The 22,509-nt window shown below is 36.4% G+C and overlaps 1 protein-coding gene and 1 pseudogene across 1 annotated transcript in view; one reads left to right on the forward strand and one right to left on the reverse strand.

The window, feature by feature from the left end:
- MICU3 (mitochondrial calcium uptake family member 3) overlaps positions 1 to 22,509 on the reverse strand; it is a 104,471-nt gene that overhangs the window by 72,495 nt on the left and 9,467 nt on the right.
- On the forward strand, positions 10,616 to 11,213 carry LOC110584095 (annotated as a pseudogene).

Consider the following 22,509-nt stretch of genomic DNA (forward strand, 5'->3'; position numbering starts at 1 on the left):
CCCAGGGTCCTAGGATGGAGCCCCGGGTCAGGCTCCCTGCTCAGTGGGGAGCCTGCTTCTCCCTCTCCCGCTCCCCTGCTTGTGTTCACTCTCTCTCTGTCAAATAAATAAATAAAATGTTAAAAAAAAAAAAAACTAACGTTGGTAAATGCTTAAGTTTAGCTATTGCAATAAAAGGTATATGAGATTTATTTTTCATTTTATTATTTTAATACAGTAAAAATTCTGGTTAAATGAATCTCTTCTTAAGTGGGATACAGGCAAAAGTAATTTGCTGCTTAAGTCTTAAAATGTGGAGCACTCAATTCTCACCCCTCCCAAGTGACTGCAATACATAAAAACTACATATGTAGATTTTTTTTTCCTATTTAGATTTTAAAAGGGTTCTATGTACTTAAAATTTTAAAGTACAACTCACCCTTGAACAACACAGGTTTGAACTGCACCTGCCCACTTACACAATTTTTTCAACAAATACAGTACAGTTCTGTAAATGTACATTCTCTTATAATTTTTCTGAACATTTTTTCTCTAGCTTACTTTGTGCAAGAACACAGAATACATATAACATACAAAATATGTATGTGTTAATCCACTACTTATGTTACTAGTAAGGCCTTCCAATCAACAGTAGGCTATTAATAGTTACATTTTTGGAGGAGTCAAAAGTTATATAGGGGTTTTCAACTGGAGGGGTGGTGATGCCCCTAACTTCTGCATTACTCAAGGGTCAACTATAATTACAATATTACTAGCTACATATTACTTCACTTAGCTTCTTTCAGTTACACATTACCAATTCTTTTCTACAATAAAGAATAATTTTTGCTTCTATAATATTGCTTCAAAAGGGGTTAATGAAATTCACAAATTTTTCTAACTTTTGATTAGAGGAATAAGAACAAATGAACAATATATTTAGTGAGAAATTTATCAGTATATGAATTAGGGAAGGCCAGATAGAAGAGAATATAGCTTTTCAAATTTGAATGAATAGTGGTAGTTATAACATAGAAGTACTTTATTGTTGGAGAAAAAGATAAATAAAAATATGATTTGGAAGATGCTCAAATTTAGTAGATTACCCTTTTTCCTACATGAAGGATTGCAGGAGGGTACAGCAGAAGAGGGAAGAGAAGCCAGAACAGAAAAAGTAAGGGAAATAGAGCATATGTTTTATTTGACACAATCCTGAACCAAGTACAAGACCCAGACTGTGGATATCAGCCAGGAATAAGGTGATACACAGTGGTTCAAGCAGCAGGCAAATTGGCTTAAGACCATTATTCAAAGGGAAGGGTATGTGCTATGGTGAGCGCTGTGTGTTGTGGAAGACTGATGAATCACAGACCTGTACTCCTGAAACAAATAATACATTATATGCTAATAAAAAAAAAGACCATTATTCAAAGAAGAGATGAGTAGACCAAATCAAGAGAAGCCTGGATTCAGAAAGAAGAAATTTAATCCCTGGAAAATTGGCATAAGGCCACTGGGGTGTAAGATAGGAATCCATAAGACTAGGACTAAATCACGGAGATCACTTCCATTAATAATGTCAAAAGTGGACAAGTAGCCATTAAGCTCCTTTGTCTTAGTATCTATGGTCAGGCTGAACCTATAGGTCTGCAATTAGGTGAACTTTCATACCAGAAGAATATAGGAGACCAATCCAGCTGACATATACATATATATATATATATATATATATATATATATATGATAATTGCACTGGTGACACAATATTTTTATTTCTTTTGGAAAGATGAGGTAATTAAAAAATGTAGCTTTTATTATGTACATAGCATATATATATATACAATTTACCTTCATCAAAAAATAATCATTTCTTCCCTTCTCAGTGCTCAAAGCCTTTACCAATTAATCCTTTCTCTACTGTATTAGATAGGATAGGCTAAACTCCTCAAATACAATGGCTCAAACACTACAGAAGGGTGTTCATTTCTCTCTCATAAGAGTCCAGAGAGGACATTCTGGGACTAGGGTTGCAGAGTGGGATCAGGGAACTCTGCTTCAGAGACTCAGGGTGAAGCCATTATCAACTGAGGTGGGGGGGGGGGGGCGGCATGCAAGAAGTTCATGTGATAAGCTTTATTGGCCAGGCCTCAAAGCGGTATAAATCACTTCTGCTCTCATTCAATTGAAGAGAACTTAGTCACATGGCCAAACTTAAGCACAAGGGATGATGGAAAATGAAAAACTGGGCATCTACAGCCCTAACTATTAGGGAGGAAGAGAAGAGATTATGGTCAACAGCTTGCAGTGTGTTATACCAACTTTGGGTATCAAGGACTCATGGGATATAAAGGACAAGGGAGAAAAATATTAGAATTACATGTATGTTTAACAAAGACTTGGAGAAATTCACTTCCAGAACAAACCACATCTGTAGGATTGGAAGCCTCATGGGAGGTAACACTTCCAAATCACCTTCATGTATTTTTCAGGAAATACTAAACTGCTATGATTCACCCAGGTTGAGAGTTCCACACATTTTATCTTCTGCATTCTGTATCTCTTTCCATAGTCTTAAGACACAGCCACTATTGACTTGAAATTTAAGGTTTACATCTGCACTCTCCCTAGCTCTGCTTTTTCCAAATTTAGCAAAATGCTTCTGTATCTCTGACCTTTCCACAAAACACTGCAGTGAGATTAAGAAAACACTGGGTCTGGTCCTCCATCCTTAAATGTTGAGAGACGTCCAGTGTAAACAGATGTTTTGTGTTCTACCTCCACAGACCTACCCACATTAGCTATGGGAGGCTAAACAGTAATTACCGTCCTACGGCTTGATTTACAAAGTCTGAATTGAACCATTTATAGGGAAAAATATAATGGTCTTCCAATTTTTGCTCTACAATTCTAAAACTGAGTTATTCCCAAACTAAATTTGATGACAGATTGCTATATTCAAAATATTTTTAAAAACCCTAAAAACTCTAAATCTATGATCCAAGTAACAGAGAAAAATAAAATTACCTGAAAATTCATATATATAAACTTAAGTTTTATTTTTTAAACTTGTTTCAAATTTTAACAGCTTCATTTCTTTCATTAATATAGTAAAATTCAGGGGCGCCTGGGTGGCTCAGTTGGTTAAGCGACTGCCTTCGGCTCAGGTCATGATCCTGGAGTCCCGGGATCGAGTCCCGCATCGGGCTCCCTGCTCGGCAGGGAGTCTGCTTCTCCCTCTGACCCTCCTCCCTCTCGTGCTCTCTGTCTCTCATTCTCTCTCTCTCAAATAAATAAATAAAATCTTTAAAAAAAAAAAAAAAATATAGTAAAATTCACTCTGACAATAAAGTATCATCAAACTTCAAAATAATGAAACACTATAGCATGTGTGACTGACAAATATTAACTATTAAATATAATTATGGTTTCTTGGCTTTATATGGGCATATTCTAAAAAGATATGTTAAAATTTTTACAGTGTTATTTTTCACAGATTAGGAGAATATGGACATTTAAGTTTAAGGGAAGGTATCACTGAAAAATTTTTAGATGTGGCAAATTTTGTAAAGAAAATGGAATTTTTCATTTCAAAAAGATCTTGCACAACCGCTAATGAAAACTATCCAAGCATGGATCTCAGAGTTTGCACATAAATTATCTTATATTTAAGTGCAAGGCCACACAGCAGAAAAATGAAATCACAGAAATCTAGAGGTAAAAAAGAATTTAAATTTGCCTTTTCATTTTATTCCTCCTAGGAAATTACATTTTATACCTTCTAAGAAATTATTTTATGGGAATTGCTTAACATTCTTTTCAAGTTTGCTAAAAATGTTTAGGGAATTTTCTTTCTAGCTCTAGAAAGCTCTATCTTTTATGTTTTACTGAAAAATTGTGAGCTACATTTTAATCTCAGTTTTCCTATTTATAAAAATGGAGAGTTTACATGGAAATAAAAATTTAAAATACAACTGTAAAACAAAATACATAATTTATTCACAAAAATAAGTAATGATCATTTTTCACGTAACTTTGTGGAATCTCTAAGTCATGTTGACATGAGCAAGATGAATGTTTAAGAAGTGGGAGAAATAATAAAAGCTACATTTTTTAATTACCTCATCTTTCCAAAAGAAATAAAAATATTGTGTCAGTGCAATTATCTTCTTTGGAATTTCCAAACTCAGACCTTTGCAACTAGTACTTAGATGTTACTTCTTAAGGTAGTGAAACAAGGGTCTTCAGGCAACAGTGTACATCATTATCCTTCCTATGAATAACAGAAAGCAAAGGTTCACTGCCAAGGCACAGTCTCATGTTACTTCAGGTCAGCAATTCGAAAATTTACTCTGTGGTAAGGTCTGATTTTCCCAGGGAGGCAAGATTAAATGCCAGATAAAAGATTCACTACTTGACAATTAGAGAAACTGATGCCTACAAGCTGATAATACCCTAAAGAGGTAGCTTGAAACAATTATATCAATTATCTAAACACTGTTTAATGTATTACCTTTTAGCAGGTGAGAAACAGAGCCATGAGAATGAAAAACGGAAGAAGGAAAAATAAAAACCATTTGTATTAACCAACATTATTTTGATTACTTACCCTTATTAGTTTCTTTAAAAATGGCTTGATATTAAATCAAACCAACACTAATTTTAAAAATAAAGAATAATTAAGCATTTATTTGATTTCAAGTAGGAAGCTGAGCATTTGTTATTATGACCTACCTGATACTGGCAACAGGGCTAACATTTTTATAAAACACCGAAGAGCAAAAATGTTTTAAATTTAGATTTTTAGGTTATATTTTCTGGATAAGAATCTTATGAAATTCTATTCACATCTATTTTTATTCCAGCTAAAAAGATGTTCACGTATTACACTTGGCTTTCTCAAATGGCTTCAGGCTCATTTACAAGCTTCTAAGAAGATAAAAGGGGTAAGTTTCTCTGCTTGTTGGGTGGTCGAAAGGTTAAATATCAAATTCCAATGTGGGAAAATCCCAAGTACTCTAGGTGAAGTGTTTTGATGCTAGGTAAATGTGTCCATGTGGAAATACACACAGTCTGAAGACCAGCCAATAGTATTGCCCTGGCTGAAATCAAATAGAAAAAAAAGTTGTAAAAAAAAAAAAAAGTTAACTGACCACTTAGTCTAAAGTCTCCACTTGCATTGTTATAGTAGCTTACATTATAAGGTTCTTTACAAGTTTACAAAGTACTTTCACAGATATCATCTCAATATTGACAGGAGGATGATGTGAGTAAAAGTTATCTAAGGAGGCAGTATGCATAGAGGTTTAGGGTGTCTATCTCATCTCTTCTCGCCTATTCAAAGTCTTTGCTCCAGCAGTACCTCTCTTGCCCGGCCTACTCCCTCACTATTTTTCCCTCTTCTACTGAACACTTCCCTTCAGCATACACATGTTGGCATTCCTCCAGTTTTAGAAGGCTTCCTGTACTACTTCTCCATTTAGCTACTCTTCCCTTCCTCTCCACCTTGTCTCCTGCATTCACTTCCTGTCTCTGACCTCCTCTACTTCATAGGTTCTCCCCTCTACCACCCCACTAACTGCTTATCAAGGTCATGGATGAACTCTTTGTTGCTAAATTCAAAGGTTAATTCTCAGTTTTCATCTTACAGCATCTGACACATTTGATAACTCTTTTTTCCTTAAAATAATTTTCTCAGTTTCCAAGACATCACTTTCCTGATTTTCCTTTTACTCCTCTGGCATTCTTTGTACTTTTGCTGGTACTTACTTCTTTGCCAGTCCTCAGACTCTCTTTTTAAAACCTATAATTACTTCTGTGATGATCTCATCTGGCCTTTACATACTATAAATATACTGACAAATACAAAATTTATACATCTAGCCTTCTGAAATAATATAAATTCCACAAAGGCAGGAATTTTTAAGGGGTACACTTCAGCTTCCCCAGTTTCTTGCTTGTAGCAAGTTCTTCAATATTTGCTAAATAAATGAATGCATGAAAGTGGTTGTAAAACTTACAATTATTAAATAATGATTCCTTTAAAAATTGAAGCATATTAAAAATGAGTAATTATCTGGCATTAATGTAATTGGCTTCAGAACTGTGGGGTGGAGAAGGCAATACAGTCAAAAATGTTCAATAATTTGCCTTGTATGTGTAACCACTTGAAGACTAGAAACAGGATGTACAACTTTCAAGCCACCAGAGAGACAGAAAAGAGGAAAAAAAAAAAAGGACCAATCTAATGTCGGGGCATAAAGAGAAAAAAATTACACATGCTCATGTAATACAGCAAAAACAGATGTAGATATGTCAATAAATATGAGTGGGTTAGACTCTCTCATTAAAAAAGAGGAACTCATATTTTTAAGTAGCAATATAAACATTCCTTACAAGAGTCAGAGGTAAACATTGCCCCAAATGTTTGAAAATACACAAAATTACGGGCCAAAAGCATTAAATGGGACAAAGAAAAATTCACCAAGAAGACATTACACACATAAAACAAAACAACTTAAAATTATATGATGGAAAACCTGTTAGAAAAATGCAATTTGGCCAATTCACAATCATGGCTGAGATGTACATACATCTCTACTAAGAATGGGTAGATCAAATGAAGAAACCATGTAAGAAAAAGAATCTGTGTAACAAAACAAAAATAAGATGCTTATTTGTTTTTAATAAACAAAATATATAAACTGACCATATATTAGTCTTCACAAAAATATCAATAAGATAAAAATGTGGAAGTTATTTGGTTCAATGAAATATTCACAGAATATTATAGAGTAGTGAATATAAATTTACCAGGCATACTTATATCAATGTAGATAAATTTCTTAAATATAATATTAAATAAAAATACAAATTATAAAAGGATACTACCAAACAAGTATATATTATTCAGGGGTACACTCATTTGTAATAAAATTACGAAAACATTCATGGGAATGATAAAAATCAAATTTAGAACCATGGTTATCTCTTTGGGGAAGAGAGAATTATGATAGAGGTATATATGCTGATGGTTTATTTTTTAAGCTGTCCAGTGCATATATAGCTATGCCTTATATTATTACCTATTTATTGTATTTTTGAAAGTTAGTTATATGTTGTTTTTAAAAAAGAAATCATTCAGGTTTTATTCCTTGCCTCATATGGAAAAATGCTAAAATTTATCAGCAAAGAAATGAACATAAAAAAGACCACTTTGGAAAGTTTGAGATACACTACTATACAATTAGACAATTCTTGGGTTAAAAAAGAAACGAAAACTGAGAATACAGTTTTTGAAAATGGACACTTAGGGACTCACAAACAGCAATCTGTGTAATTTGGTCAAAGCCATTACTAAATGGGAAAATTAATATCCTTAAATATATATTTTTAAAAATAAGAATTTAAAGTAAATATATGTATTCAACTCAAGAAGCCAAAGAAAGGATAAGATAAATTTGAAGAAAACAGAAAAGAATAATTAATAAAGATAAAAGCAGAAGTAAACAAAACAATAAAACAGTAAATGAATTTAATTTAAAAAATGTATTTAAAAAGATCAATAAAATAGACAAACCCCTATCAAATCTGATTTGAAAAAAGACCTGAAAATGAAATACACAATACTGAACATAAATTACAGTATATCCAGAGTTTGGAAGAGTACCCAATTATAAGACAAGAATCAGAAATCTATAATATATTGATATAGTAACATTTTAATATAATACATCAATGAGTAGTAGTCTATGGCCATTAAAAAGGATATTGTAGATCAGGAGGTGGTACTTGCGTAAGATTTATAGGACACACAGCTTGGTGAGAAAAAAACAAGTTATGAAAGAATGGGCAAAAAAAGACAGAAACCAAGCTCATGCTTTAAAGAAACATACACACACATGTATGGACTTTAGAAAAAGCTGTGGATTGCTACATTACTTTTTAAAAAGCAAACAGCACATATATTATTAGCCTCATTTTACAAAAGAGTTACTAGCCTACTCTAGAGAAGCCTTCACCACTGTCATACAGACAGCAACTGAGTCTCTGACCAAATCCAGAGTTCTTCCACATTACACAACTTGGCATTTTGGAATAAAAGTGCATTGGTTTTGCAATCCTTCAGGCCTATGTTCAAATGCCAACTTCACCACTTCCTAGTTGTAACCTTGGGAAAAATAACCTCTCTGAACTTTAGCATTTTCAGTTGTAAAAAATGGGCAAATAAATACCAACTCCACAAACTGTAAAGATTAAATGAAAACTAAATTGAGAACACTTCCTTCTCCATTGGCCAGTAGAATCAGTTCATCAAGAGTGTCTACTCTGTTGATCAGCAGGGTCCAGAAATAGTCTTTGGCAGCTCAGCTCCATGTATAAAGTTTGAGGTACCAAATGCCTTTGTGGTACTATAAGTTGGGAGTTCTTTAAATGTGTCCATGATGACAAAACTATTCCAACGGCCTGGCATTTCCTTGAGGCTCCCATCTGCCTTTACCACCTTTCTCTCAGTCTTCCTGGCTCAGTTCCAAACATCTAGATTATATGGTATGTGGTATTCTATTTATTTCTTAAGAGTGATGGCTGACCCTTAATGACAAAATTTCTAGCTATGCACTGAGCCACAGTCTTCTAGGCCTGGCTACATGACTCCCAAGATAGTTTTTCTAGACTGCAACCGGAAGGAATAAACATAATACATCATTAATAGTTTGGACTATTTTACCCTAAATGAATCACCTTGAACTTACCCAACTCTATTAGCTTGGGCTGTCATAACAAAATACCATAGACTGGATGGCCTGAACAACAGAAATTTATTTTCTTACAGTTCTAGAAGCTACAAGTCCAAGATCAAGGTGTCAGCATGTTAAGTTTCTGGTGAAAGCTCTCTTTTTGGCTTGCAGATGGCACCTTCTTTCTATATCCTCACATGGTCTTTCCTCAGTGTGTGGGCATATTAAGAAAGTGTGAGTGAACTCTCTGATGTCGTTTCTTATAAGGACACTAATCCTATCAGATCAGGAGCCTACCTTTATGACCTCATTTAACCTTATACTTCCTTAGAGATCCCATTTCCAAATACAGCCACACTAGACATTAGAGTTTTAACATATGAATTTTGAGGGGACACATTCAGTCCATAACACCAACTATAGAGTGACTCATCTTCCCTTTTCCTCTACTCATTTATACAGGTCTTAAAAATGCTCTGGCAGGTCACTTCCCTCAAGCTGGAATTTTATTGTCTGGAAGAACTTGAATACCTGGAGATTTTACTATGTACCCTCTTGTGGATTCTTTATAAAGAAACAAACAAACGAATAAACAAACAAACATTAAGTAAGATCAGTCCTAGAGTCCTTGGCCTACCTGTACCCCAATGGAAGGTCACAACTTGAAGTTCCCTGCCCACCAACCAGCCTTGGCCTACTTGCATCATAGTGGGGGATCTCCTGCATGTCAGTTCTATCTCATGGTTCCCTGTCTGTCAACACTGGCCCAATGCACACCAGCAGGCAGTTTCCAGGTAGCCAGTCCTAGCTACGTTTTAGGGTCTGCCAGCCTCAGCCCAGCAACTGTGGGGAAAAAAGCTCTAGCTGTGAATACACCTTTTCTAACAAGGCCTAAATCCCAATCTAGGGAGGGAGCCCCCCTTCCAAGTTTGTTCTTTCCTTAGGTTTTCTCCCTCAGCCCTAGAATATTCTTTTGAATTTTGATTCCTTCTTAGTAGCTAACCTCTTGTAAATAGTGAACAATTCTTCATATTGAAGCTTATCTGTTCAAATTACTGTGTGGTTTCCATCTTCTGCCTGGCCCCTGACACAGAAGAGCTTGAGGTGAGTGTCACTGGGTGTTTCACAGTGCTCCGGGAACAAGCAGGACAGAGGCACACCAGTCAGAGAAAGAAGCCTCTTCTGCCTACAGTGTGCCTGCTGCACAGTCTATCGGCAAAAAAGAAACATTTGCAAGTTCCAACGCCAGCATTACAAGCAGATGCAATGAAGGGCAGATTTGAAGCTGAGGCAATAATCTCATACCTAGCATTGTAACCTTGCTGCTATCCATACACAAAGTCCCTATTTAGCTACATTAAAAAAAAAAAAAGTTAACACATACCAAGACCTTCTTATGTGCCTGACCATTTTAAGCTCTCTTAATAATCCTGTAATGTGGGATGCCTGGGTGGCTCAGTCGGTTAACCTGCCTTTGGCTCAGGTCATGATCCCAGGGTGAGTCATGATCCCAGGGTCACACTCCCTGCTCAGTGGGGAGCCTGCTTCTCCCTCTGCCTGTGGCTCCCCCTGCTTGTACTCTCTCTCTGACAAATAAATAAATAAAATCTTAAAAAAAAATAATCCTGTAATATAGGGACCATTACTATCCTGATTTTACAGATGAGGGAAATGAGGCATGTAAATTTAATTAGCTTTGGCAAGGTTCTTGAGTAAAAGAGCTGAGATTCGTATCTAGGTATTCTGATTCTAAAGACCACACTCTCAACCACATGCTATATTAATTTTTGTTTCCATTGCTAAGACAAAAACAAGCTTTAGAACGTGAAGAGATTTGTTCCTTTTCTGGAGGCCACTTCCCCCACTGGTCCGACACACCATTAGCATGGGACGGTGGGTGCATGCTCTTGGGTGCAGCATCACCCTTTAGACTAGAAAGCTGGTGGGCACTGAGGAAGAAACCAAACAAGAAGAAAGTGGAGGAGGTGCTAGAGGATGAGGAAGAAGAATATGTGGTGTAAAAATTTCCCAAACATCAAGAGGAAAAGGCAAAGTGGACTACCTCCTAAAGTGGAAGGGGTCATCAGATGCAGACAACACATGGGAGCCAGAAGAGAACCTGGGCTGTCCTGACCTCATTGCCGAGTTCCTACAGTCACAGAAAATGGCACATGGGACAGAAAAATTATAGGAAGGCAAGCGCAAAGTTGACTCTGATTCTGAAAATAAGGGAGAGAACAAACCAAAGAAGAAAAAAGAGTCAGAAAAGCCATGAGGCTTTGCTCAGGGTCTGGAGCTGGAGCATATTATTGGAGCTACAGACTCTGGTGCAGAGCTCATGTTCTTGATGAAATGGAAAAAATGTGATGAGGATGACCTGGTCCCTTCCAATGAAGCCAATGTCAAGTGTCCACAGGGGTCATATCCTTCTATGAGGAAAGTCTGATGTGTCATTCCTACCTCTCAGAAGATGGTGACAAAAAAGATGACAAGAATTAACTCTCCTGCATACTAGCCCCTGTCACATCTGACCGTGGGTTTCAAGTGGAGAGGGAAAGGATTCTACTTGTCTTGACACCATAGAGGTGGCTTGAGGAGATGTCCTTTGAAGAGTCAGTACAGTACTTAGAGCCGCCCAAAGGAATATAAAGCCTTTCCAGCTGTGTAGTTTGCACACCCATCCCAGTGGAGGGGAAGGAGAAGTGCTGCAAGGCAGCTCATTCTGTACTTTGCTGAGAAAAGTAGAATGCCTTCCATGAAGGACAAAATTTGCAGAATGGGTGTATAGGAGAGCAAACGATACTGTAGATCTTCAAAGAGCATGTCCACAACACACAGCCTGCTTTCCAAAAGTGTTAATTGCATTTTTACAGTGTGGTGTATATGTAGTTTTTGGGGATCACTGGTGTACTATTTAGGGGTAGGAGGGATGGAGTAGGAAGGAAGGAAGACAGAATCATTTTTGTTAAAATTTGGGGCCTTATTGGGAAAATGGTGAAACATTGGAAAGAACAACCTAATGATGATTTGGTTTTATGTCCAGAATATTTTAGCTTTTAAAAAAAGTCATTGGCAACCTAAATGAAGACTGTGAGAGACTGTTTAAAAGCTGTGAATATCTGAAACTTCTAAGTCAATGTGTCCCCTGCCTGAGCTTAATGCTGTTCCCAACAAAGGACTACAGCAGTTAGTCAGCAGCTGTCATTTGTAGAATGGAAACTGGTTAAGGAGGGAAGTTTTATTGGAACATAGGCCAGGCGACTGTTCTGTCTTAGAGATGCTAACCCTTGATGTTGATAAGACCCTTTCTTTTCCAAGATTTTTTTTATTTTTTTGAGAGAGAGAATGAGACAGAGAGCATGAGAGAGGGGAGGGTGAGAGGGAGAAGCAGACTCCCCACTGAGCAGGGAGCCCGATGCGGGACTCGATCCCGGGACTCCAGGATCATGACCTGAGCCGAAGGCAGTCGCTTAACCGACTGAGCCACCCAGGCACCCAGACCCTTTCTTTTTCAATTATAAAGTTATAAATACCAGCTTGTTCATCCAAGCAACTGGCTGAGGTATTTGGGGAGGGGGAGAGGGTGGTATAGAAAGTGGGAGACTAGGGAAAGAAAGGCCCATGCTCTTAGAATGGAAAACTCTTGGAGCCTCTCTGCTTCTTGAACTGTGAACTCTGAAACCACTGGTGGCGGCACTTTAAGAGTGGAAGGACTTCAAAAGCCCTGGTCTCAGGAGAAGATTAAACTTTCATACTGGGGCCATGGTTCACTTGTGCTATGGTGAGCGCTGTGAATTGTGCAAGACTGTGGAATCACAGACCTGTACCTCCGAAACAAATAATGCAATACATGTTAAGAAAAAAAAAAAAAGAAGAAGATAGCAGGAGGGGAAAAATGAAGGGGGGGAAATAGGAGGGGGAGATGAACCATGAGAGACTATGGACTCTGAGAAACAAAATGAGGGTTCTAGAGGGGCGGGGGGTGGGGGATGGGTTAGCCTGGTGATGGGTATTAAAGAGGGCATGTACTGAATGGAGCACTGGGTGTTATATGCAAACAATGAATCATGGAACAGTACATCAAAAACTAATGATGTAATGTATGGTGATTAACATAACATAATAATAATTAAAAAAAACACAAAACAAAACAAAATTTTTCTAATCCCAGGAATTACCTAATACCCAAAATGCTGTCTTGGATCATGAGATACATCAGTTCTCGACATTGTCTAGACCTGTACCTAAAAATCCACTGTAAAATCTTCTTAGGCATGTGTTAGGTTTCTGTGAAAACTTTGTTTAAATGTAAACTTTGTACCACGTTGTCAGTTTTTGTCTTAAAACTATAAATTAAAAAAAAAGTGAAGAGAAACCCTATTAGAAGCTAAAGTTCTTGGGGTGCCTGGATGGCTCAGTCGTTAAGCTTCTGCCTTCGGCTCAGATCATGATCCCAGGGTCCTGGGATCAAGCCCCGCATCGGGTCGCTGCTCCGCAGGAAGCCTGCTTCTCCCTCTCCCACTCCCCCTGCTTGTGTTCCCTCTCTCACTGTGTCTCTCTCTGTCAAATAAATAAATAAAATCTTAAAAAAAAAGAAAGAAGCTAAAGTTCTTTAATATTGCTATTAAAAAAGACAGCACACTTAGATAGTATTTATCTCTGAAAGGAAACTATAAACAAATATGTCAAAATGTTAACAAGTATTAATTCTGAATGCTGGAATATACAGTTCACCCTTGAACACAGGTTTGAACTGCACAGGTCCATTGATCCATGGATTTTTTTTTTCAATAAATACAGTACAGTGCTGTAAATGTATTTTCTCTTCCTTATGATCTTCTTAATAATATTTTTTCTCTAGCTTATCTTGTTGTAAGAATAAAATAAGGTGTATGCATATTGTAATAATATGCATATAATACATACCACATACAAAACAGGTGTTAATCAACTGTTTATATTATCAGTAAGGCTTCTGGTAAACAGTAAGCTATTAATAGTTAAGTTGGGGGGAGTCAAAAGTTATACATGGATTTTTGACTGCACAGGGGGTTGGTGCCCATAGCCCTGCATCGTTCAAGGGTCAACTGTATAATTTTATATACTTTTTAAATTTGACAAAAACAACTTTAAAAAGAGAATATAAGAAAAAAGCACTATTAAAAGGTATACAACCTTAAAAATAATTCAATTTTTCAGTTGTAGAAATTATTATTGAAAAGGATATACAAGTTTTAAAAATCATGTAATATTACTTAGTTTTGGCAGTTTATTCCCATTACATTGACATTTTATTTTCAGAGAGAACTTAAATGTCCCTGAATTTAACATGAATGAAAGCTGAAAAGGCATTATCTGGGACAAAGTTTATAAAACTGGTGTTTTGATTTAAAATATATATACAATAGAATATTACTCAGCCATAAGAAAGAATGAAATCTTGCCATTTGCAAACGGAGCTAGAGGTATAATGCTAAGCAAAATAAGTCAGAGAAAGACAAGTACCATGTGATTTCACTCATATGTGGAATTTAAGAAACAAAACAAACAAGCAAAGGGGGAAAAAAGAAAGAGAGAGAGAGAGAGACAGATCAAGAAAGAGACAAGACTATAGAAAATAAATCAATGGTTACCAGAGGGGAGATGGGTGGGAGATGGGTGAAATAGGTGACAGGGATTAAGGAGTGCACTTGTCATGATAAGCACTGGGTGATGTATAGAATTGTTGAATCACTATATTGTACACCTGAAACTAATATAACACTATATGCTAATTAACTGGAATTAAAATAAAAACTTAAAAAAATTAAGTTTAGAGAGGATTAAAAAGATGAGAACATTTAAAGCAACAAGTTATAATCAAAATATTAGGAAGAATAAAGTGATTTTAAGATTAAACAACTATTATAGCTAAAATGGACCTTACAAATTCAAATCAATCATCCCTACCTATGACATTTCATAGAATGATAACCCTGAAAGGTTAAATGACTCAGTTACTGTTACAAAGACAGATGGTGGCAGAGCCCTAAAACTGAACCTCTCTACACACATCTCATTTGAGATATAAACATTTTTAAAGGTATAATTAATATGAACTCTCTAACTTCTGTTCTCAAGGTTTTATACTTAGAGAATTTTATGTGGGGATTCAGTTTTATTATCTAAGAAAGTCTGAAATATTTTCATCTAGAAGTTACCTATGAAGGAAGACAAAAAAGCTGATGCTCAAGGAAACAGATAAAGTTTTTCTCTATCTCCAAATACAGAACTATGCAGTGCTTATTTGCAGGAACCATAGCAAGTTCATAAATTTCTAGCAGATTTATAGAGTATATAGCTGGAAAGTGGCTCTTGATCAGGCTCAAAGAGGAGGTGGTTGTAGAGATTAGGCCAATGAATTTCTCCTACCACAAAGAAACCTGTAAGACTTGAAGTAGGAAAGCAGATTCTCCTTCAGGTTTCATCAGTGCAGTAAGATTATTTTTGCAGACTGAAATTTACTTAGATTACCTGGGGACAATATAAAATCTACACATGTTATATATGATATACATACTTTCAATTAAAATTCCTATTTAAACTTGAGGAGTTATCAGTTCTTACAAGAGAATTAAAAAGTTAAGGATATGATGTTTGAAGTAATTGGTAGTATAAAAATATATTAATTATATTAATGAAGTCATTCTTCTTTCTAAGCATACAGCTAGAGTGCATTTCCCAGTATCTCTGGCACTTAGATGTGGCCGTATGACTCAGTTTAGAAAATGTAATATGAATGGCAGTGATGCCTGCCACTTCCGGGCCTGGCCCATTAAACCTTCCCACAAGAAGGCTCCCTCTATGCTCCATCACCCCTTTTTGGCTAACTGGTAACCCTGGAAACCACTTGTTGAAGATGGCAAAGTCACCATCACTCTAGATGTCTGAATGACAGCATGGAGGAGAGCCACATGCAGGAGTCTTCCTATCAACCTGTACACAACCCAAGAATTATTACATAAACAGTAAGTAAGCTTTTATCAGGTTAATCCACTGAAACTTGAGGGTCTATGTGTTAGTACAAACTAGCCTACCCTAGGGGCGCCTGGGTGGCTCAGTCGGTTAAGCATCTGCCTTCAGCTCAGGTCATGATCCTGGAGTCCCGGGATGGAACCCCACATCAGGCTCCTTGCTCAGCAGGGAGTCTGCTTCTCCCTCTCCCCCTGCTCCTCCCCCTGCTTGCGCACGTGCGCACTCTCTCTCTTTCGCTCACTCTAATAAATAAATAAAAAATCTTTAAAATTAGCCTACCCTAATAAAATCCTATTTGAATCTAATTCTGTATATTAAATTGACCCTGAATCTTGGAAATGATGTGAATGTCCTGACAAGAAGCAGAAAATGAAAGCTTATAATTAGACAATCTGGTGTTACTTCTTTTTTTTTTTAAGATTTTATTTATTTATTTATTTATTTATTTATTTGAGAGAGAGAGAGAAAGAGACAGCAGGGGGAGGGGAGAGGGAGAGAGAATCTCAAGCAGACTCCTCGCTGAGCACAGAGCCCAATGTGGCTTTGGATCCAATGACCCTGAGATCATGACCTGAGCTGAAATCAAGAGTCAGGTGCTTAACTAAATCACCTAGGTGCGCCAAAAATCTGGTATTTCTTCCTGGAGAAGAGTACATTGTAGGACTGTGTTATATTTTAAAAATTAAGGAGAAGCTATCCAAGGATTTTATGTGGCCAAGGGTAGAATGTTCACTTTTTCAAGAATCTTCCTTCATCAGTAAAAACTGGTCTTAAACATATTCCCAAGTTTAACATTCCTGTGGAACTAAATAAATGTGGTCAGCTGTCTTTTATCAACAAATTTTTTTATTTTTGTATTTTTGTCACTGAGATGATGAAGGCACTCTGCTCTTCTCTGCCACCAACTTCACTTAGGCATTAATATCTGCCAAATAAATTCTGTATCACTGATGTTGATGGAGGTAGATATGCCCTGGTTATATCACTTAACAACCTTGCCAACGGCAACTTGTAGGCATTCCTACTCACTTTTAAAGAGGACTTTGAAACATAACTCATGGTTTTCCTCATCACCCCAAATCATGTCAGAGAGAATGTCAACATTCAATGTTGGCCCATTTAATAACTTAGTCTCAAAGCTCTCTAACTTCCCAAATTCAAAATTCAAGGAAAAAAATTCTATCACCACATTACATTATCACCTAGAACTGCTCCATCTCTTAGACTACTGGGCACTGCTAGAGAAAAATCATGGACTCCAAACTCCTTTCTCTAGTTTTGCAGGAAGATACCTTTATTCCTATGGAACTAGAAATGAGAGAAAGATAAAGGCAAATTCAGTTCTGAGGAAGAAACTGAGCAAATTTACTTCTGATAGATCATTTTCTCTGTGAAAATGGGAGGTCATTTGCTTGAGACAGAACAAAGTGAGGTGTGCTGCAGGCAGAGTGAAACACAACATTTTGAAGTAGCTGTTGTAGGGTTAGAAATGGAGGTATCAGGGACATCTAAAAAGATTGTTAAACATGTCTCATTATCACAGGTTTCTGTTTCCCAAGAGTTTATACCTAGATAGAATTTCTGAGTTATTAGGCATGTGAATCTTCAATTTACTATATAATGTCAACCTATTTTCCAAAGATTTGTACTCCTACCAACAGAGTATGAGAATTTTTGTTGCCAAAAGTTGTCAATTTTTTTTTTAATTTTACCAGTCTAATTGGTAAAAAATGGTGCTTCATTATGGTTATAATTGCATTTCCCTATTATTAGTGATGTTGATCATCTTTTCATGTGTTTGGTCTTCTATCATTCTCTTGAATGGCCTGTTCAAACCCCCCGTCCATTTTTCTATTGTGTTGTCTTTTTTAAAAAATGATTTGCAGGGCACCTTGGTGGCTCAGTCGGTTGAGCATCTGCCTTCAGCTCAGGTCATGATCTTAGGGTCCCAGAATCGAGTTCCACATCGGGCTCCCTGCTCTGCAGGGAATCTGTTCCTCCTTCTCCCTCTGTCCCTCCCCCAGCTCATGCTCTCTCTCACTCACTCTCTCTCAAATAAATAAATAAATAAAATCTTTAAAAATAAATAAAAAATAAAAAATTATTTGTAGATCATTGCTATTTATTCTGGATATTCTTTGCAAGTGCTATGTATTATAAGTATCTTCTGCCATTCCAAGACTTTTATTTTATTAGAAATTTTTGTTTTAATGAAGTGAAATGTAGCAGTATTTTCCATTCTAGATTGTGCTGTTTGTTTTGTTTTGAAAATCCTCCCCCGCATAGGGCCAAAATTTTATCTTCATATATATTCCTCTAAATATCTTGAGGGTTTTTTTTTTTTAAATCACATTTAGGACTCTAATCGACCTTGATTATTACAGCATGAGGTAGACATCTAATTTTATTTTTGTTTCCCACATAGAACACTTAACCTTTAATCAAGCCTTATTGTCTTCCATATCACTATAGTTCAATATTTGAGGACCACCTTGTTTTAACTCCTTTCAACATAGTAATAATTACTATTTTTGTTGTAGTATGTAGTCAATGTTTAAGAATATCCATTCTTTAGTAATTCTTTCAATGATATTCTGAAGCTGTCCCAATCTTACAAAAATGATTTTATCCTCATTCCTAAATGACAATTTACCTAGGTATAGAAATCTAAGATGACAATTATTTTCTCTCAGCATTTTGAAGACATATTATACTATCTTCTGACTTCTATCCAGTGTTACAAATTAGTCTTCAATCAGGCCAGCTACTATCCTTTAGTACAAATCTGTCCTGCTTCTCTTTATCTTTGATTTTACAGTTTTACTACAATCTGGCTAACTACAAATTTATTATTATTTATCCCACCCAGGACAGTTTATGCTTCCTAAATCTTGGGATTAACGTCTTTGTTCCTTTCTGGGAACTGTTCAACCATTTCTCTTAGAATATTGCCTCTCTCATTCTCTCAGTCTGTACCTCCTGATAGACAAATTTTATTTATTTATTTTTTAAAGATTTTATTTATTGGACAGAGAGAGAGAGACAGCGAGAGAGGGAACACAAGCAGGGGGAGTGGAGGAGGGAGAAGCAGGCTTCCTGCCGAGCAGGGAGCCCGATGTGGGGCTCGATCCCAGGACCCCGGGATCATGACCTGAGCTGAAGGCAGACGCTTAACAACTGAGCTACCCAGGTGCCCCCTGATAGACAAATTTTAGATTCAGTTTATTTTTCATGTCTATTAAATTCTCCTTAATGTTTACCATTTCTTTAAAAGTGTTACATTCTGTGTAGTTTCTTCAAAATTATTGTCCAGATTACTAATTGCTTCTTCAATTACATCTTATGTGCTGCCTTAACGATCCAGCCTTCAAGGACTATATTTTACATGTCTAGAAATTCTTTACTAATTCTTTTTCATACTGATTTTTCATTATCTTTAATCATTTTGCATACACTTAACTTACAGATTCAACCAAATTATCCTATTTTTTGTTAGGAACCCACTCAGTTTATTAACTCTTCTTTAATAAAACTTCATATATTTTGTACTTTGGGATTATGAGCTTACCCTCTTCCAGATCTTTTCTGTAGGAATTACATATGGCCAGTGTTCACGGTATTTCCTCCAAAAAAGTTTTCTATTTCTTTCTGTCAGTGACATCAGCTTTTTCTCTGTTTGGGTAATGTAAGTTCTAACTCTGAACCCATATGAGGTAGTGAGGGACCATGTTTATACATTCTCAGAAGATTTTTTTTTCCACTTGCAGTCCAGGCAGACATCTTCAGGTTTCCCTGTCATCACACTAAGAGAATGACTTTTTCTAGTCCATTCTTTTGAAGAGGGCTCTGGGTGTCTCAATTTCAACTTCCCAAGGTCTTGTTTCCATCCCCAAACAGGCATTAAAATCCAAATGCCTACAATTCTATGAATAATAATCCACTGCTCGCCCAAGCAAGCCACAGCTCACGCTGTTCTAGTTATTAGTTTCCTCTTTATTTCTGCCCCTGGCAATTTCCCTTAATTTCTTATGAGTACAGTATGGTATTTAAAAGGATGTTTAAAATATTTTTATGACAGATTATATAGTATGCTATATTGTTAAAACCAAAAGTCTAAACCATTTATTTTATTAAATGGGCATTCCATAATTTATTTATGAGCATTTTCATTTCATTTAAAAGAAAAAAAAAGGCCATTTTCCTAATACAATATACTTCACACCTAAGAAAGATGGATAGATACCTATTACTCATTCTCTAGTTTTTCCTTAGAAAGAAAACTGATTTTTAGCTAGGCACAATAGCACATAGAATAAAGGTTACATTCATCCGGCTTTGTTGTAGTTAGATAGTTACATAAGCTAAGTAAAAATGACTATTTTGACTAAATTCTGGCTAGTAAAATGTAAATGAAAGTGTTTTCTGAGACTTCCTGAAAAGCCAATTAAAAGGAGCTGACTCTGCTATTCAGGGCCCAGGTAAGTAAAGGCTAGGTGACTCATTTCTCCTGATCCCAAGCTATCTGCTTCTTATGGCACCTTACTTTCACTTATTTTAACCAATGTTATTTCCATAATTTCTTTAATCCCTGAATTTAAAGTTGTAGAGGGCATTCATAAGTAGAAATGGGCAAGCAGATCATTTAGAGGGAGGAAGTGAGGGAAAGGAAAGGGAGGAAGCTCTATATTTTCCCAAGCTAAACAATTACATGAAGATCACAGTCGGTTTTGGATTAGGATGTAGTGCTGTGAGTGACTCAGTAGGATACCACGGTGCCTTCACAGATTTTTCTAGGTACCTCTGACCCCTCTGTCTGCCAAAACCCTGATCCCCAGTACTAGTACCAAAGGACTTAAACTCACTCCTTAGGGAGCCACTGTGCTCTCCTACAATTAAGAAAGCATAGCTGTAGATACTTGAATTTTACAGTACATTTAAGAATGCCACTTTCTCAAAAAAAAAAAAAAAAAGAAAGAGAGAGAGAGAATGGCACTTTTCTGTAGACTTTAAGAAACCTTCCTTAATAAAACATATAACCAAAATATGAAAGAGACATGTTTCTAGAACTTCTCTATCAGCCTATAATCAAATAACATACCCTTGGGTCCCTGAGTAACTTCTGTTCTTATTTATCTGACATTCAGATAATCGCTCTGTGGTTCACTTCTCCATATCGTTCCAATTTTCACCATTCTACTGAAGATCAATGTGCAAGCCAATCTGTGGCTTTAGCCATGTTCTGAATTCTGTTGGGTGGGGGATGTGGGTAAAACACCTAAGACACAAAGTGCTACTCTCCTATAATTTGCCAGCAAATGGCCCAACCTTGATAAGTTTGCCTGCTTGCCTGCAGTTTTACAAAAATTTTAAAATAACTACTATAATTCAGGATAAGTTCTAGATTTTAATTATTTGGTGATACATATGAAATATTTTTGATAATTAAATATTTAGTTCATAAAAGCACCCAGTATTTGTGCTTCCAATAAAATTTAGAATATCAAAGTATGAATTACAGATTTTAATTTTACTCCCCAGATAGGATGTATTCACTTTGATTAAGCCTGTGTTATAAACCACTTGAATCAAAATTCTTATCTGACTTTGATGATGATCAAGCAATCACCAGGGCTGGCAGATCAGAGGAGAACAGGACAGGCATATTCGACTATACATGTACACAGCACGGGACCAAAAGGTCACTCAGACTGGCTTCTTTACTAGGAGGACATAAAATCCTAATATGATCCATTTATTTGGATAGGACTCAGTATGGAGAAAGCCGTCTGACAACAAAAGTTGTACTGATCTCCTTTCAGCACAAACCCTAGTCCAAAAGCTGCCTATGATTGCCCATAGGACTCCATCATTAAGTCTGATGGTAGTAACAGCTTCAAAACCTGTCTTAATCTCTTGGGGATGATAAATGAATGCGCTTGTACATATACGGAGAATTACAAGTCACCTTTCATCTTTAGAGTATTAAGAATAAAATTAAAGTACAGTCGACCCTTGAAAAATGCAGGAGTTAGGGGCACCAAACCCTGTGCAGTTGAAAATCCGTGTATAACTTTTAATTACCACAAAATTTAACTACCAATAGCCTCCTGTTAACAGAAAGCCCTACCAATAAACTGAAAGTTGATTAACAATTATTTTGTATGTTATATGTATTGAATACTGGATTCTTACAATAAAGTAAGCTAAAGAAAAGACCACATTTGGGGCGCCTGGGGGGCTCAGCTGTTAAGCATCTGCCTTTGGCTCGAGTCATGATCCCAGGGTCTTAGGATCGAGCCCCATGTTGGGCTCCCTGCTCCGTGGGAAGCCTACTTCTCCCTCTCCCACTCCCCCTGCTTGTGTTCCCTCTCTGGCTGTGTCTCTCTCTGTCTAATAAATAAATAAAATCTTTAATAAAAAAAGAAGACAATGTTTTAAGAAAATCATAAGAGAAAATACATTTACAGTACTGTATTTATGGAAAAAAAAAATCTGCGTAAAAGTGGACCCGCACAGTGCAAACCCCTGTTGTTCAAAGGTCAACTGCAGTTGGAAGAAGTTTAGATGATCCTATTTGAATGTAACTAATTTTAACAGGCTGGAGCTAGCTTAAACTGGACATAACCTATGAGAGCCTTTCTGACCTGATGTGAAACCGGTTAGGAAAAATCCATTTTGAATTGTTCCAAGCAATTGAATAATCCATTATAACCCTTCCAGAGAAAGAGATCATCCAAATATCTCATCCAGTCAATATTTACATATCAATTAGATAGATACC

Source organism: Neomonachus schauinslandi, chromosome 2 (assembly GCF_002201575.2).
Source record: "Neomonachus schauinslandi chromosome 2, ASM220157v2, whole genome shotgun sequence".
NCBI lineage: Eukaryota > Metazoa > Chordata > Mammalia > Carnivora > Phocidae > Neomonachus > Neomonachus schauinslandi.